This window comes from Calidris pugnax, unplaced genomic scaffold (assembly GCF_001431845.1).
Source record: "Calidris pugnax isolate Ruff unplaced genomic scaffold, ASM143184v1 scaffold246, whole genome shotgun sequence".
NCBI classification, from domain to species: Eukaryota; Metazoa; Chordata; class Aves; order Charadriiformes; family Scolopacidae; genus Calidris; species Calidris pugnax.
In genome coordinates, this window is record NW_015090989.1 from 597,110 (window position 1) to 613,149 (window position 16,040).

A 16,040-nucleotide genomic window follows, 5' to 3' on the forward strand; every position below is an offset into this window, starting at 1 on the left:
TCTCTCTGTCGATATCACCAATATTGATCATCTGCCTGATTTCACTATTGATCCCTGATCAAGTGACTGTTCACTTGACAGTTACCAGGAAGGAGGAGTTAACACAGAATTCTCATCCTGTAGTTCACATCATCACATCTTAGTCAATTAGATTGGGATTGGCCACACAAGGACGTCAGATACAAGATTTTATATATTAATATATTTTTACAGAAAGATATATTAAAAAATGGTAATTTACCATAATAATAATTGCTTTATTCTTATCATCCAAGAAACATAAAAAAGCTTAATTTTTATCTTCAAATTATAATTTTCATTATTACAGTTGAGAGAAAAAATGTCAATGATTGTTTTGCTGCTAAGTATTTTTAGACCAACTGTGATTTGTGTTGAAGAAAGTTACGAAGTGCATTCTAGGAAGGTTGTCAGTTACATTAAACACCCTGAATAGTTCCAGTAGCTCTAATATATAAATTTACATATATAATCTTACCACTGAAAATCCCATTTTAAAGCTAATATTTGATTTTGCTCCTTCTGCACATCTTGTGATTCCATCCAGGATGAAATTTAGCATGAGAAATTGTTCCGTGATGAAATAGAGCATAACTCAAAGTGTGCACACCAGTTAAAAAGATGAAATTATTCTACTTCAAAGAAATGCATGTTCTATTTAGACTTCTATTTTATCACACTAGGCTTGGATCTTAAATATTCATTTTGATTATGTATTGTTTCACTGATTTATTCCCTCATTAATTCACTCCTATAGTAATGTGATCAACTTCAATGGATATATTTAAGCTGTTACATACATCTTATCTCTTTGTGCTGCACCAAATTCCTCCATCAAAATAGTTAATTAAGAAAGAAAATCAAATTTCTCTTAATCTCACACTAAAGCATAATTTTTTCCTTGAAAAAAAATACAACTTAATTATGAAAATGAATCCATGAATTATATGAAGACATGCGGATAATATTAGAAATGAGCATAGCAAATGAAAAGTCGACACTATTCATGTTTGATTTAATACATCAAAAGTGAAGCATGAGTGTGTCTAGAGAGCTCCCTGGTCATTTCATCTGAGAGAAATATAATACCCTAATGAGTGTCGATAAGAAGATAAAATGAGATATATCAGTTTTGATACTTAATGGTTAGTAAAGTCTGTTTATTGCTTGTATTCATTTTGGTGTCTCAGTTACAAAGGCAGCGTAGTACAAGAGGACTTGAGACCTCCATTTTTTTCTCCCTCTCAACAGGATTTTTTTGCTGAGACTTAGGAGAGAATCAGTTAGTCTGTTTATTCATGATTTTCAAAGAAACTAAAGGAGTTAAGTTCTCCTGTTTAAGAGGAACTGATGATCTTTAGCCCCTGGTTTTCTCAGATGACTTCGAAAATCCTACATCCTTCCCCTGATTATCCATCTATTGAAGAGAACATAAAATTTACTTATCTGGAGTATTCAATATGAAAAATGTGTGTGCATTGCTGAAAGATGATGGTGATGTGAATAAGATCGTAGGCAAACATGGGGTTAGGGTCAGTAATAAGGCAGTGATAATTCAACTGCCTCCTAGCAGAATGTGAGATCGTTTAAGAAAACATCTGCTTTTTTTTTCACTAGCAAAAATGGAGGAGATTATAAGGCTTCTGTAAGTACTGTAAATACAATGCCATTCAAATTACAGCCTGTTAAGTCACTGAATACAAATTCTTCCTGTGTTGAGTTTTTTTGGTGGGTGGTTTTTTTATTGCCTTCTCCCTTCTGGTTCTTTTCTGATTAAGTCACCAACAACAGCAACAAGACAGTAAAAGCAGTTACAGAAACTCTACATTTTCAGGAGCAGAAAATACTATCATGTTCTATTTGTGTCATAGCTGTGGCCAGTGCGACAAGTTGGAATATTAAAAGGATAGGTCACCAGTGAAAACCAATATTTCATATCACAAAGAAAAAAATTGTTGCTCAAAAGTCAGCCCATACTTAGTAACTCCCATTTCTGTTCTCAGTCTAATTAACTTCCATATTGATGACAGAGAATTCCAGGCATGGCTAATGCAAACTACTTTTTAATTACATGAAAGTATCTATGATTGACAACAGTTTAACCTACCAATTAAAAAAAAAAAAAAACCAACACTTCTGCTAAAGCGTCTACACTTATTCAATATAGATTTCTTACAGTGTCATGACTATTTTTTCAGTTTCTGTATTTGGAATCTTTTCTGCCTCTTTCTAATGAAATAAACATCAGCTCCTTTTTTTTTTTTTTTCCCCAAAAAAAGGAAATAAAATAAACAGAATATTCTAGCAATTTATTAACAAAGTAATCTACTTGTTTTGTTATTGTATGCTTTTACTACTTGTAAAAGTTTGGAACTGGGCTTGAGAATATACATATATATAAAATAAATAAAATGATTGTGTATTGTGTTAGTATTATGAAGGTGAATAAAAATAGATAGCATCTCAATTGAATAAATTCATTGTTACAGGCTTGAACAGAAATCATAATAGGGATAGAATACTGCCACAGTTTGGCTAGATAATACAGTTGCAGATAATAGACAGTTTTATCCATCTCAGAAAAGCTGCAGAAGAGTCATTGAGCATCTTCAAGGTCAAACATAAACTTGACATCGTATCACTTATACTGCAATGTCAGAAAACGATACATCACAGCTATAAATTTATTAGTGTGAATAAAACCTTATACGGTATTTGCATTTTGAAAGCAATATGGAAACATTAACTCCTTAATCCTCAGAATACCCTAGGAAGATTGTTAAGTAAAATACAGTATAACAGATCATGGAAATTAAAAAAAGGAGAAAATTAAATTAACAGTTATAGAAAAAGCCTATATAAAAACTGAATTTGATTAAATGTGTTCCGTGTTTCTTATGTATATGCAGTCCATAAGGACACAGTGAAAAATTTCCATTAGATCAAAACAGCAAAAGAAGAAACTGGGTGGCTATATAAATTCCAAATGCCTTGGGATCTGCTGTTACTGAAAACAACTTCACAGTCTTTTACATGTAAAAGTAAAGACACCAATTAAGACCATAAAATTAAATTTAAAATTGACTGATGATTCAGCTGAAGCTCTCTGTTTTGTTAGACTGAGACATTGCCATTTCCCACCTCTCACAGAATCACAGAATAGTAGGGGCTGGGAGGGACGTTCAGAGATCATCTAGTCCAACGCCCCTGCCAAAGCAGGGTCACCTGGAGCAGACTGGACAGGACTGCATCCAGGCAGGTTTTTAATATCTCCACAGAGGAGACTCCACAACCTCTCTGGGCAGCTTGTTCCAGTGCTCTGTCACCCTCAAAATAAAGAAGTTTTCCCTCATGTTGAGATGGAATCTCCTGTCTTCCAATTTGTGCCTGTTGCCTCTTGTCCTGTCACTGAGCATCACTGAAAAGACTCTGGCCCCATCCTCTTGACACCCACTCTTTAGATATTGATAGGCATCAATGAGATCTCCTCTGAGTGTTCTCCAGGCTAAACAGACCCAGGTATCTCAGCCTTTCCTCATAAGAGAGATGCTCCAGTCCCTTGATCATCTTTGTAGCCCTCTGTTGGACTCCCTTTCTTAAACTGGGGAGCCCAGAATTGGAGACAGTACTGCGGATGTAACCTCATCAGGACAGAGTAGAGGGGGGAGGATGACCTCCCTCAACCTGCTGGCCATGATCTTTCTAATGAACCCCAGGAAACCATTCGCCTTCTTGGCCACATGTGGACTCTTACACAGAAAAAATATGGAAGGATCTTTCTGATCTTCAGATAGCAAAAGAACAACTTCAACTGAAAAGGTTAATCTCAGAAAGATGAATTCCTGGAAACAAACCCACTTGTAATCCTATTTCCACCTTGTCATTCAAGTCCTTATATTCCACACCCTTTCTGTAGGTACTGCTAACTGAATGATACAGTTTTGCAAGTAACAGGAAAATGTCTCCCACTCTGGAATTAGGTTGACCATGACCTATGCAACTATTAAACAAAAACAAAAACCAAAAACCAAAACCCAAAACCAAAACCCAATCCCAGACCCCTTTATATGAAGAGTAGTACTGAAAAAAATGCAATAATTGTCTCTGTAGTACCAATTCCCTGAACAAACTCTGAAAAATTTTCTATTTTCATTAGAAAAGCAGAAAAGTGTACAAATGAACCATTGTCATTCTGTCTGAGTAGGTTAGGGTGAGAAGTAAACATAAAATCCAAATTTATTGCTGAGATTTTATATGCACACATAATTGTTGAAAAAGTCTTAGACTATGTAGCTTTTTGCAACCATAAAATTTGTTGGAGAATAGAAAGTTAACACTTACATTCACTGTAACATGCTCCCAATCATCTTCTGTGAATACTCTTCAAAATGAGACCTTCTAAGAGGTAGCCATCATTGTCACTATCAACTTACCTGGCAACAGGTATCTGTGTTTACATTAAGACCGAGATGCTTCAGGAAATGTATCAATATTGGCATTTTTTTGGCTCCCTAAATCAATATCTAATGACAAACTTTGTCTGAAGGGGATGAGGGAATTTTCTGCTTTTTTTTAATTAAGGTTAATAGTTTACTACTTCCATCACTGCAGACCTAACTCTAGGAGACTGTAAGACCAAATGATAATAACCAAGGCTGGGAAGAATAAAAAAAGGAAAAAATAAAATATAATCATTCATTTGATAAGCTTTAGAATTGACTGAGGATGATAGAACGGAAATAACTGAATACAAGTTTCTAGTAGAAGTATTTCTGGTGAAGTCCTGCTTTGTTTAGCCCTGATTATTTGTAACTAAAATACAAGTGATACAAACTGACCCCAATTAATGATTAGTATTTCCTTTATAAGTTGCTGCTATTGCAAAAGAGTTCCTGAAACTTTTGCAAAGAACCCTAATGGTATCCCTCCAAAAAATCCACAACTTATTTTCTTCAAAGATTTGGGTAACTCCCTTGTTCCAAGATTGCAAGATAGCACTCATGGTAGAAACAGATCTTTTCTAGAAGAACGTAGATAAGATGAAAAGGCAAATCTGACAATGAATTTACTCTAATTCTCACTTCCAAAGAGTTGTCTTTTCTTACCACATCACTAGCACATTGCAAAATCATCTGTTTGCCTTTCCATTGTGTCTCACTTTTATGCAGTGCTAAAGTTAAAAATTATTTTGATTATGCCTCAGCAAAGTCTCAGAATTCCCGATTAACTAGCAAACCATTTTCAAAAAGATAAACAATAAATCTAACCTCCACAGATAAAGCTCCCTATTTTCGTTTGAAAAAAGTCTGAGTCCTATATTTTATCTTATGATATTTTCTTCATAGGCCATGTGTTTCTTAAATTGAAAGAGACTGAGTTTGTGCTATTGACCATAATACTAATTTATAAAAGTACAAGGATGAGTTGCAGGAAGAGATGATAGTTCATATTTTACTTTTGGTGCCTTGCTTGACACACAGAACCAAGTCTCTCAAAACTCTGGTCATTCTGTGAAGACCAGATTCTTAGAAAAATTTCTGACATATAAAAATGGCATGTCTTGACCCCTCTTTTATGAGTGGATATCCAGAAACCTTACAAAAGAAGGCTTAAGTAGAAGAAAAGAATATAAAAAATAAGAGTGCTAAGAACCCTTATATACTGCTTGTACATACAATCATATTCACCCAGAACTCTACTATAATCATCTTACGGAACGAACGCAGTAGAAGGTAGCAATGCATGGCAACCAGCAACCAGAGGTGGAAACAATAATTAGGCAGGCTGACACAATGCAGCAACTGGAAATGACAGCCCAATAGTTTTGGTAACTTTTGCATTTGGCAAGAGATTTTTGTCTGTAATATTTCAGTTAAATTAACATTCATGACAACTTCAACTGCTTTGGGTTCTGCTAAAGAATATATTTAACTTAAAATAAAAATTGCCTTTCCTAGAATTTCCCAGTTGTGGGAGATTTTACTTGTCTCTTTCTTGATCTGGACCAAAAGTTCCAGGAATGTTATTATTTTGCTACAAGGAAAAAATGTTCATATTTAGGCCCTCCATCAAAGGTGTGTTGTCCTAATTTTCAGAAATCAATTAGACATTCATGTGCATGCACACAACACACACAAAAATTCTAGGAAAAAGTCAAACATTTGAAAATAGCACATTGTTATATTTTAAGAAACTAGTTCCACATCATCTTTATCTTTCTAAACTAATAGTTATCTTAGCCTTTGTTTCTGGTGTTTTCCATCATATTTTCTGCATAGTTTGGTGTTGTGTGATTTTGAGTCATATCTTGAGTATGTCTCATATATGTATCATGTGTATCTTACACAGATTTTGCTTCCAATATAGCCTTGTAAACTTTCTTTGAAGAATGGTTTATGCAAGGTATAAAAAATGCTACATTCACATGTGAAAATTATACTATGATATTGTTCTCCCAGGAGCCATAAACAGATCAGAGTCCAGTTTGTGCTATGGAAAAAGAAATATGAACCTCACTGGGACTTTTAATCACAATATACTGGCTCTGAATTGAAGATCTATTTTGTATCATGTCCCACTGGACTAACAAAAACCTGCTTGTTTACAGAAGTTAATTTAAAACTTTTAGCAGAAAAAAAGGATACTGAAAGTGTTGCTCAGCTTTCAATCAAACTTTGTCTTATTCCAAACAAAAGCCAATGTGCACTGTTTTGCTACATTTTCAAATCAATTGCTCAAACACATAGTTACTATTAATTATGTTTTTCTGTGTTCCAAGATTGTTAGGAAATACCCTTACAGAACCTACCTTACAGAGTTACATTTAGAGAATAATTTTATTTTGCACAGTTTTCTGTGGATACAGAGAAAAGTGTAAATTAAATTCTCATGTGGTCTTACTTTTCTGTCAATGGCTTTAGCCTCAGATCTGCACTGGTAAGTTCACTTAATTGCAAGAGAAAAGCAGTGAAGCCACTAGAAACTTAATTCTTCAGCACTGATTTTATTTAAATGGAATACCATCCAAAAAATCTGACGAATTACTATTTATAACGTCACTCCATTCAACAAAGAGAGGCTGTTGAGATTTTTCCAGTGACAAAAAAAATGAGACGTCATAAAGCACAGTAAAGAACTTCTAACCTCTCTGTATGGTTTTTTGACTTCTGGGTAAGGCTTTAATAAAAATGTTCTGGAGCTAGATTATAGTTACATTAGGACTTTTGTTGACTATAGACGACAGGACAATCAGCTTGGAGGCAATGTTATAGATTTCCAGATTATCCCCAAATATTTTTTGATTACGACAATTGGTCAATTTTTATATACTTGATAGAATATGGCAGCTGATTTCTGACTCATACTAGGATTGCATATGTTGGAGTGACAACCATAGTGGATTAGAAATATGCAATGGAAGGGAAGAGTTTGCCTCTAAGACAGATATTGATCATTGTTTTGAATAACTTAAATGGTAACTAAAATGTAATAGGAAATATTTTATTTTTCAATCACGCTTATAGATGAAAAGATGCTTTGGAAAAAATTCCATGCAGAAAGGGAATGTTCCCAATCTGTGTTATGAGCACATATGCATCCACATACCATATTTTATGCTGAAATATGCATGTTAGTTACTATTTGCTAAACCCTAATTGGTACTTGTCCTGATATGTCATTGTTCAAAAACTGATACATTAGATGTATATACTCAGATATTGTGTGGAAATACTGGTACATGCTTTCATGTCAGACAATTAAGATCTGAAGTTTTCAGCGCTATAATCACAGCTGCGCACGACTGAACTTGTTTGAATGCACAAGGCATAATTCGCCCTGGCTTTTCTTTGATGTCAGAAACTTAAAACCTGTATTATACAAATCAATGGCAAGCAAAGGACTTTAATTTCAATTTCCAATATTTTGATTTTTCTATTTTGCTACTTCTTAGACTCTCTTTAGATTCTTTCATATGTAAAATAATTAAAAATTATTTTTTCTCAAACTATTTTCTGATAATTGTATTGTGTGAGTATTGTGTGCAGGTCTGGAGCCCTCAATATAAGAAAAACATGGACCTGATGGAGCAGGTCCAGAGGAGGGCCACGAGGATGATCAGGGGGTTGGAGCACCTCTGCTACGAGGACAGGCTGAGGGAGCTGGGGTTGTTCAGCCTGGAGAAGAGGAGGCTCCTGAGAGACCTAATAGCAGCCTTCCAGTACCTGAGGGGGGCCTACAGGAAGGCTGGGGAGAGCCTGTTTACAAAGGCCTGTAGTGAGAGGACGAGGGGAAATGGCTTTAAGCTGGAGGGGAGCAGATTTAGATTGGAATTTAGGAGAAAGTTCTTTGCTGTAAGGGTGGTGGAGCACTGGAACAGGTTGCCCAGGGAGGTGGTTGAGGCCCCATCCCTGGAGATATTCAAGGTGAGGCTCGATGAGGCCCTGGGCAAACTGGTTTAGTTGGGGGTCCCTGCTGACTGTGGGGAGGTTGGACTAGATGACCTTTGGAGGTCCATTCTGGCCTGGACAATTCTATGATTCTATAAACCTTACCATAAGTCAGAGGATAAAAGAGCAGCAAAATCTTGGAGATTAAAAAGATTTTAAAATCAAGATAATAAGAACTATATAGTATCGTACAAATCAAATCCAACAACCCATCTAATAATGACACAGTGATAGATTCAAGAGGGATTGAGTTAACTGTAGTAAAGTAAGAATAGTCAAAAGTGAGAATAGTCAAAATTTGAAGTTTCATACTTAAATTTAAACATATATTTTAATGCTTTAAAGTCAGGGTACTTTTTTATTTTTAGAAAATTTTTTAGCAATTGTGCAGCAGAATTTTGGAAAGAATTACTTAATCTACTATTATATTACTTCATCACTTAATGTGCCTAATTATTATGAAGCTATTATGATATGATGGTCTGGTAATATTCAAAATCAACACCTACCACCTACCCTTGTTTATAGAGTTTCTAAATTTGTACTGTCTTCCTGAGATCAAGTGTAGCAAACATGATTAATTTCTGCCATCATGATAAGCTGTCTCGGAAGTCAAGGGTCTTCAACAGAAGATTTTTAAATCAACGTTGTATAATAGCTGCTGATATTAACTTAAAAAATAATTACATATTACTTGAAGTACTCCTGATAACATTATAATACAAAGATAATGTATGGACATAAAATGAAATAAAACAGCTTAATTAGGATTCTAAAATTCTAAGCAAACTTGAACAACTATCTCTCTCCGTGTCACAGAAACTACTACCAAAACAAAATGGTAAAACAGTCTACATATTAGCTATTGAGAACAATTCTGTCAGGTCATAATAAAATAGGATATGGTAAGTTCTTGTATTGTGCTTTTTCTTATTGTAAAATGCAGCTTAAAAAAATTCCATGCTAAAGTAGAAACTAAAATTTCTAGACTTGTTACATTTTAACTGATACATTATTTTCTGCATCAGATATTACTCAAAAGGACACTTCAAAGACACAGCAGTGAATTTTACTGTATTCTGAGCTTTGAGAAAGAGAATGTAAGTATATATCCTGATCTTCTACCTATAATGTTATTTCATGTTTGTATGCTGTTATTCTAGTTTTGGAGGAGTGCGAACAATTTCAGAACAGATGTAAGAAATATGGGATAGTATATGCATACATGACTTTTACAAATACTTTGGTCATAAATGAACTTTAGAGAATGGGGCACATACCATTGTATTATAACATAATTCAAAAACATTTTTAATGGGATCATATTGAACATAACTTCACTTGCTGTCTTTCCATTAATTGTAAAATTTAACCTCAGCTTACATATTCACAATAATTTCACTAAGTTTATCTTTTGCTTTTCTCCTGCTGCCATGTGCTCAATGTAATCAGTCCTACTGCCAGAAAGCACATGCTTTTTTCAGAGATACCAATAAGAGAGTCAAGTAGACTAGGATGATTTTTAAATTTGCAAATAAGCCACACAGCCCTGAGATAATTACATTTCATTAAAGTGATTTTTATTCCTAAATGTGTTATTCTTTCCCCACATCACTAACAGTATAAGATCTGACCATACAGGCAGGACAAAATATACCATAAATCATAATGTCTAAATATAAGACATAATGTCTAAATATAAGATGTATGCATTTTTTTAATTAGGGGGATTGGATTAAGAACAAAATTTTGTTGAAAGATTGTGTTCTGAAAATGCACTGACAAGGTTACCGTAAGGGTCATGTCTAAAAACATCGTGTCTTTATAAGGCATAAAGTCTGTTGAGAGCTGACTTGAAACCAATCAACTGAAAAGAAACAAACAGAAACCTGGTAAGTGTTCAATATTGCTACTAGATTAGTTCTTTAACTTCCCAAGGCAAACAGGTCTATGACTTCCACCAAGCAATATCTGTTGCTGTCAGAGCTGCCTTCTCTCCTTTCCTGATCTTAAAATTCATCCTACTTATTCTTCTATTATTATTTTTTATTATTTATTATTATTTTATTATCAAATGAAAACGTGACAAGGAGGCTATTTGCTCTTAGAAATAACTTGTCTGGAGAAATAAGGGTACAGCAATGCTCCTGCCTGCCCCTTTTCACTGTAGCATGCTTATAATTTCATCTCAGTCCAGACTGATGTTCCAGTATCAAATTAATGTTAGTATTTATTAAGTAATCTTAACTTTGTTAATTTTAAATTCTTAATGTTCTTTTAACTATGTTTTTTTAAAAAAAAAAAAACTAATGTTTTTTAACTAAACATTACATTTACATTGACTGGTCTCCAAGGATTTCAGGAAATCTGTTGGAGCCTTAGAGAACTCAAAATCTGTATACAATCAATTCTTATTTAAAATTGTATTTGGGAAAAAAAAAAAAAGTAAATCAGCCCTGAATGTAGAAAGCTTTTACAGAATTTGAAGATTGGATAGATGACTAACGCAGAGGACCCATCACTGGTAAAGAAATATAGATCAGTTAGTAACCAAAGAGAAAACAAAACAGCACATGCATCAGTACAATTGAAACTACAGACTAGTTCTAGGAATCAAGAATGTAAACCTTGATCACAGCCTTGAGGACTCTTATAATGGAAAACAACAGTTCTGAAAAAATATCTGAAAGGAAGAGAATAGTGGACAGGGGAATGTGGTAAAGAATCAATTATGCCTGGAGTTTTCATTGTGACACAGACAAAGGAGTTAACAAAATCCTTTGAAGGCATATAAAGAAATGGAGAGGTTATACTTCCTCTGAGTTTTGCTCAAATATATTTGTCACTGAAATTCTGCACCTACAGTACAAGAAAGACATTGTAAAAAGATGGACAAAGTCAGAAACACCAAGTCATCTGCAAAAACATTAGGTTTATTTGTACATTAAATATTATTGAAAAATCTGTTAATTTCTTTATGATTTTAATTAAACAGTGACTATGAATATGTGGGGAAAATAAAAACAACATGGAAAACTTCAATTCTAGTGTTTCCTGTAGCTTTAAAAATAAACTGTAATTCTACCACATGAAAACATAGAATCATACAGTGGTTAGAGTTGGAAGGGATCTTAAAGATCTTCTAGTTCCAATTCCACTGCCATGGGCAGGGACACCTCCCACTAGACCAGGTTGCTCAAAGCCTCATCCAGCCTGGCCTTGAACACCTCCAGGGATGGGGCATCCACAGCTTCTCTGGGCAACCTGTTTCAGTGCCACATCACCCTCAGAGTAAAGAATTTCTTCCTGATATCTAATCTAACTTGACGTTCTTTTAGTTTGAAAGAGGGTCAATTACCCCTCATCCTATCACTACACTCCCTGATAAAGAGTTCCTCCCCTCTTTAAGTACTGGAACTCTGCAATAAGATCTTCCTGGAGCCTTCCCTTCTCCAGGCTGAACAGCCCCAACTCTCTCAGCCTGTCTTCATAAAAGAGGTGCTTCATGGTAACCTAGACATAGTGTCAGCAGCATTTCAAATAAAAATGACGTACAAGTTTATTAATATGAAATATTTAACATATTCCACAGAACTGCCTCTTTCATAGGTTTTGGGCATTCTGTAGAAACAAACAAACAAACAAAAGATACAATAAATGTACTCCTTTTCATATAATTAATTTTTATACTAAAATGAGTATCAGGATGATACATTTATTCCCCTAACTTTCTTAAAGCTTATAGTAGACCACGATAAAGTCACTTTTTATTAGTCTCCTCCATCATAAAAGAAACTACAGTAGTAATTTTAACAGATCCACAGAGTTTTGACATAAAAACCAACAAGCTCTTGGCTATACACGAAACACTATGTCTATTTGATATTTGGTGATTAATAATTTAGGATTTTCAAACTGTCGAAGTTGCTATGCTCCAAAAGCATGAGTTCCTCTAGGAAAAACATCAAGTCACTAGAATTAACTGTTGGATTGGTATTTTATTATTATTATTTTTAAAACAAAATGTGTACTATTCGGGGTCTTTCCTTTTTAAAACAAACAAATGAATACAATGATATATTGTCAAAGTCTTTGTATTATTCAAACATATGAAACTTATGAAATAACTCCTATTGTTATCTTGCAGAGCATTCAGACATTGAAGTACTCTCACATAGCTTCCCTTGCTTACGGCAGGATTGGAGAAGGATTTTGAGTATCATCACTCTTGTGTAACAGGAGCCATTGCTGAAGGCATTACAGTTACAAAAGAGGTAATGAAATAGGGTAGTGATAGTAAATTTAGAAAGCACCAGAGCTGGCTTTATTTGAGGCAGCTAACAGCTGCAGCAATATCACAAGGTACCTTCCTTGGTGCATGAGTTGCTCTGTGTCTCTAAATCCTGTAACACTCAGTAGTATCATAAGAGCTAACAAAAGGCTCAAAACAAAAGATGCTGTCAGTCATCATAAATAAGATTGGTGTGTCTTCCAAAAATCAAAACATAAATACAAAAATAGTACACCCTATGGGCCTAGTATGTTAGAGTACCCACTTTAGTTGAAGTATGTAGTTTTGACAATGTTCTAAGAACGTCAAGATAAATCACAAAATCATTAAAACTAATCACAATCAGTATTTTCAGTCTACTCTAAACTCTTTGTTCTGTATTGATCACAAATGCAATGTTTGCAACCAGTATGATTCTGGCTCTGAGCTCCTGAGAGAAAGCCCAGCTAAAACTAAGGCCCCACCGCTCCAGACAATGCGCAATTACAGACAAACACTCCTTGTCCTGAAGTCTTTATAATGTAACAGAAACCACAACAGTACTTTGTATTAATGGAGTGGTTCCTGAGATCTACTCTACCTTAGACCAGAACTACAAAATATTCATTCATAACAGATTTCATTGTGTTCTAAGGACTCTGGTAGATTACTTAAAGACAAAATGCTCTTGAACAGTTTAGCTTAATTTAGAAGAATCTTGCTCTCTGGAAAGTAGTTTTTTTTTAGAAGTTTATTCCGAAAAGGATTTTGTGTTTGAAGGAACAAGCAAAAGTCTCTCATTCTGTTTTCAGCGTCAGACACATTTATAAAAAAATACCTCTAGTTATGTTTTTTTCTTAAAGGCACCAATTTACTAAAATACCAGTACTAAAAGAATCACATAGACACTTATTAGCAAACCCCCTCATTAAACCCAATGATTTACATACAGTATACAGAAGATATGGTGAGATACCTCATAATACTGTGAAATTGGCAGATATAATAATTGTATATTGGAAAAACTGCTCAAAATATTTTTTCTTTCATTTCTTCTTTCCCTTCACCTAGCATTTTTGGACCGGAGTGTCCTATATAGATTAACATACTGTAATGGTTTGCTGCCTTCATTTAAAAACAAAACAGAACTCCAGAAACCATTCTGAAATCAGCAAAATTCTGAGACATGTACATCTCGAATCTAATACAGTCAGCTGATAAGTACAGCAGCCTATCACATTCTTGTCCCAAACGATATATAATCTAGAATTTACCACACTCCACAATTCATTACACATCATTAAATAATTTAACAAAAATTGAAGCTTATAAACAATCTGAGTATGTGTGGCAAAAGAACTTGTTTATTTCTCCTTTTAATCAGAATCAAGGCAGAATTATTGTTTGAATTTAGAAGGTATTCAGCAAATGCAAAATATTTAGGCCTATAAAATAAAAGAATTTTTTTCTATAGTGGACTCACTTTCATTTTGAAAAATCAAACTGCCAAAAAATTTTGTAGTTTTTATAGGGTTTTTTTAATCCATTGCAAGCTTAGATTTTGAGTGAGAAGCTACAGTACATCTGTACTGCATTTGCTTTTTTAGAAGATTAACTGGGTAATATAATATTTTCTGCCTGTAGAAGTATAGCAGAAAATAAAGATTAAGATCAAACAGTGTCCACTATAAAAATCTAATGTCATACTGAAATAATACTGAAATAATATGACTTTTCTTTTATAGTTTTTAGTTTTAGAAAGAAAATTAATTGCATATACCACTGCAAGACAGCACGATGCAAGCAACAAAAGTGAGAACAAATTTCTTCAGGGGGCTCTAAAAAGGACAAAAGAAAGAAAACTTTTTAGATGGAGGCGACTTCTAACAAGTAATTGTAGGTAATGAAGTATCTGAAAACTCTTTAACAATACAAGTCAAAATGTTTTAAATAAATTACTTTTGGGGAAATAATGAATCCATTTCTCAATTTGACTTTTTAAAGTTTATATGATTGACCTCTCTGATTATCTGTTGGTCTGTCTTCCCTAACCTTCCCTCATAGTTTTAAATGTTCTGACTAATTTTAAACAAATTTGACATAAGATTAGAATTATAAAAAGTAACAACATTTTATAACCTGGAACAGGTTGCCCAGGGAAGTTGTGGATGCCCCATCCCTGGCAGTGTTCAAGGCCGGGCTGGATGGGGCCTTGAGCAACCTGCTCTAGTGGGAGGTGTCCCTGCCCATGGCAGGGGGGTTGGAACTCAACGAGCTTTGAGGTCCTTTTCAACCCTAACCATTCTATGATTCTATGATTCTATAATTTCTTATTTTAAGAAGGCAACCAGATAAAGAAAACCAGATACTATTGGTCAGTAACATAGGAATAGGTGTAGCATGTAGACCTTAGTAAACAGCTGAGGATTCACGTAAAAAAGTAACACCTTATAAAGCTCACCACAGTGGAAAGCATTTCAACTGGAACTTACAGATAATTACAAAACACAAAATCCTAGGAACTCTAGCTTCAATACATCCAGTGTTCACAGAACACACTGGAAATACAATTAATTTAAATATTTTTCATTATCTTCTACTAAGTGCAGTGAATCATTCAGTGAATTTTATCTTTGTATTGTGGCAAAATGTGTAATCCAATTATGAAAATATATTTATTTCAGCATGAAGACATTACTTTTTAATACATTCTGGTTAACATCAGTGCTGGTTCACTAGTACTATTAATCCCTGAATATTCAAAACCTGATGAAATATGCATTCAAGGGAGGAAGGAGCACACCTGAAGTAAATTAATTCTTAAATATTTTCAAGTTCTTATGTTTTCATGATTGTTCATCTGCTCTTGTCAAAAAAACCCCAAAAACTAACCCAACCAAAAAACTAAATAAAATTTTCCAGTAAAATATTAATTCATTTTTTTTTTTCTGGAGAAGTCAATACATCCAATGCTGTCATAGCTCACTTTCAAATATTCCAGGTATCTCAGAAAGGTCAGGTGACCTTCATCCTAGAAGTGCCTATTTTTCTTCTTTGTCTACAAAGGAAGACCATTACAAGCTCAAATACAGATGTCCACTCCGGACCTGTTTTGGTGAGATGGATCACACCCCCAAATATTAAGTAGGAAAGATGTTGAAAGTTTGCTGCTGAGCAGAAGTAAATATTTTCTTTAAAGAACTCAAGCATGTTACCACTATTTCCACATCTGCTATATTCTGTCTTTCTTGATAACAAAACACCTTGGACAAATAAATGAACTGACAAGTTTATCTGAAATGAAC

At 34.2% G+C, this 16,040-nt stretch overlaps 1 protein-coding gene across 7 annotated transcripts in view; it reads right to left on the bottom strand.

Annotated features, from left to right (window-relative positions):
* DMD (dystrophin) overlaps window positions 1-16,040 on the bottom strand; it is a 1,195,780-nt gene that overhangs the window by 588,185 nt on the left and 591,555 nt on the right. The gene's annotated exons all lie outside the window — the stretch shown is intronic.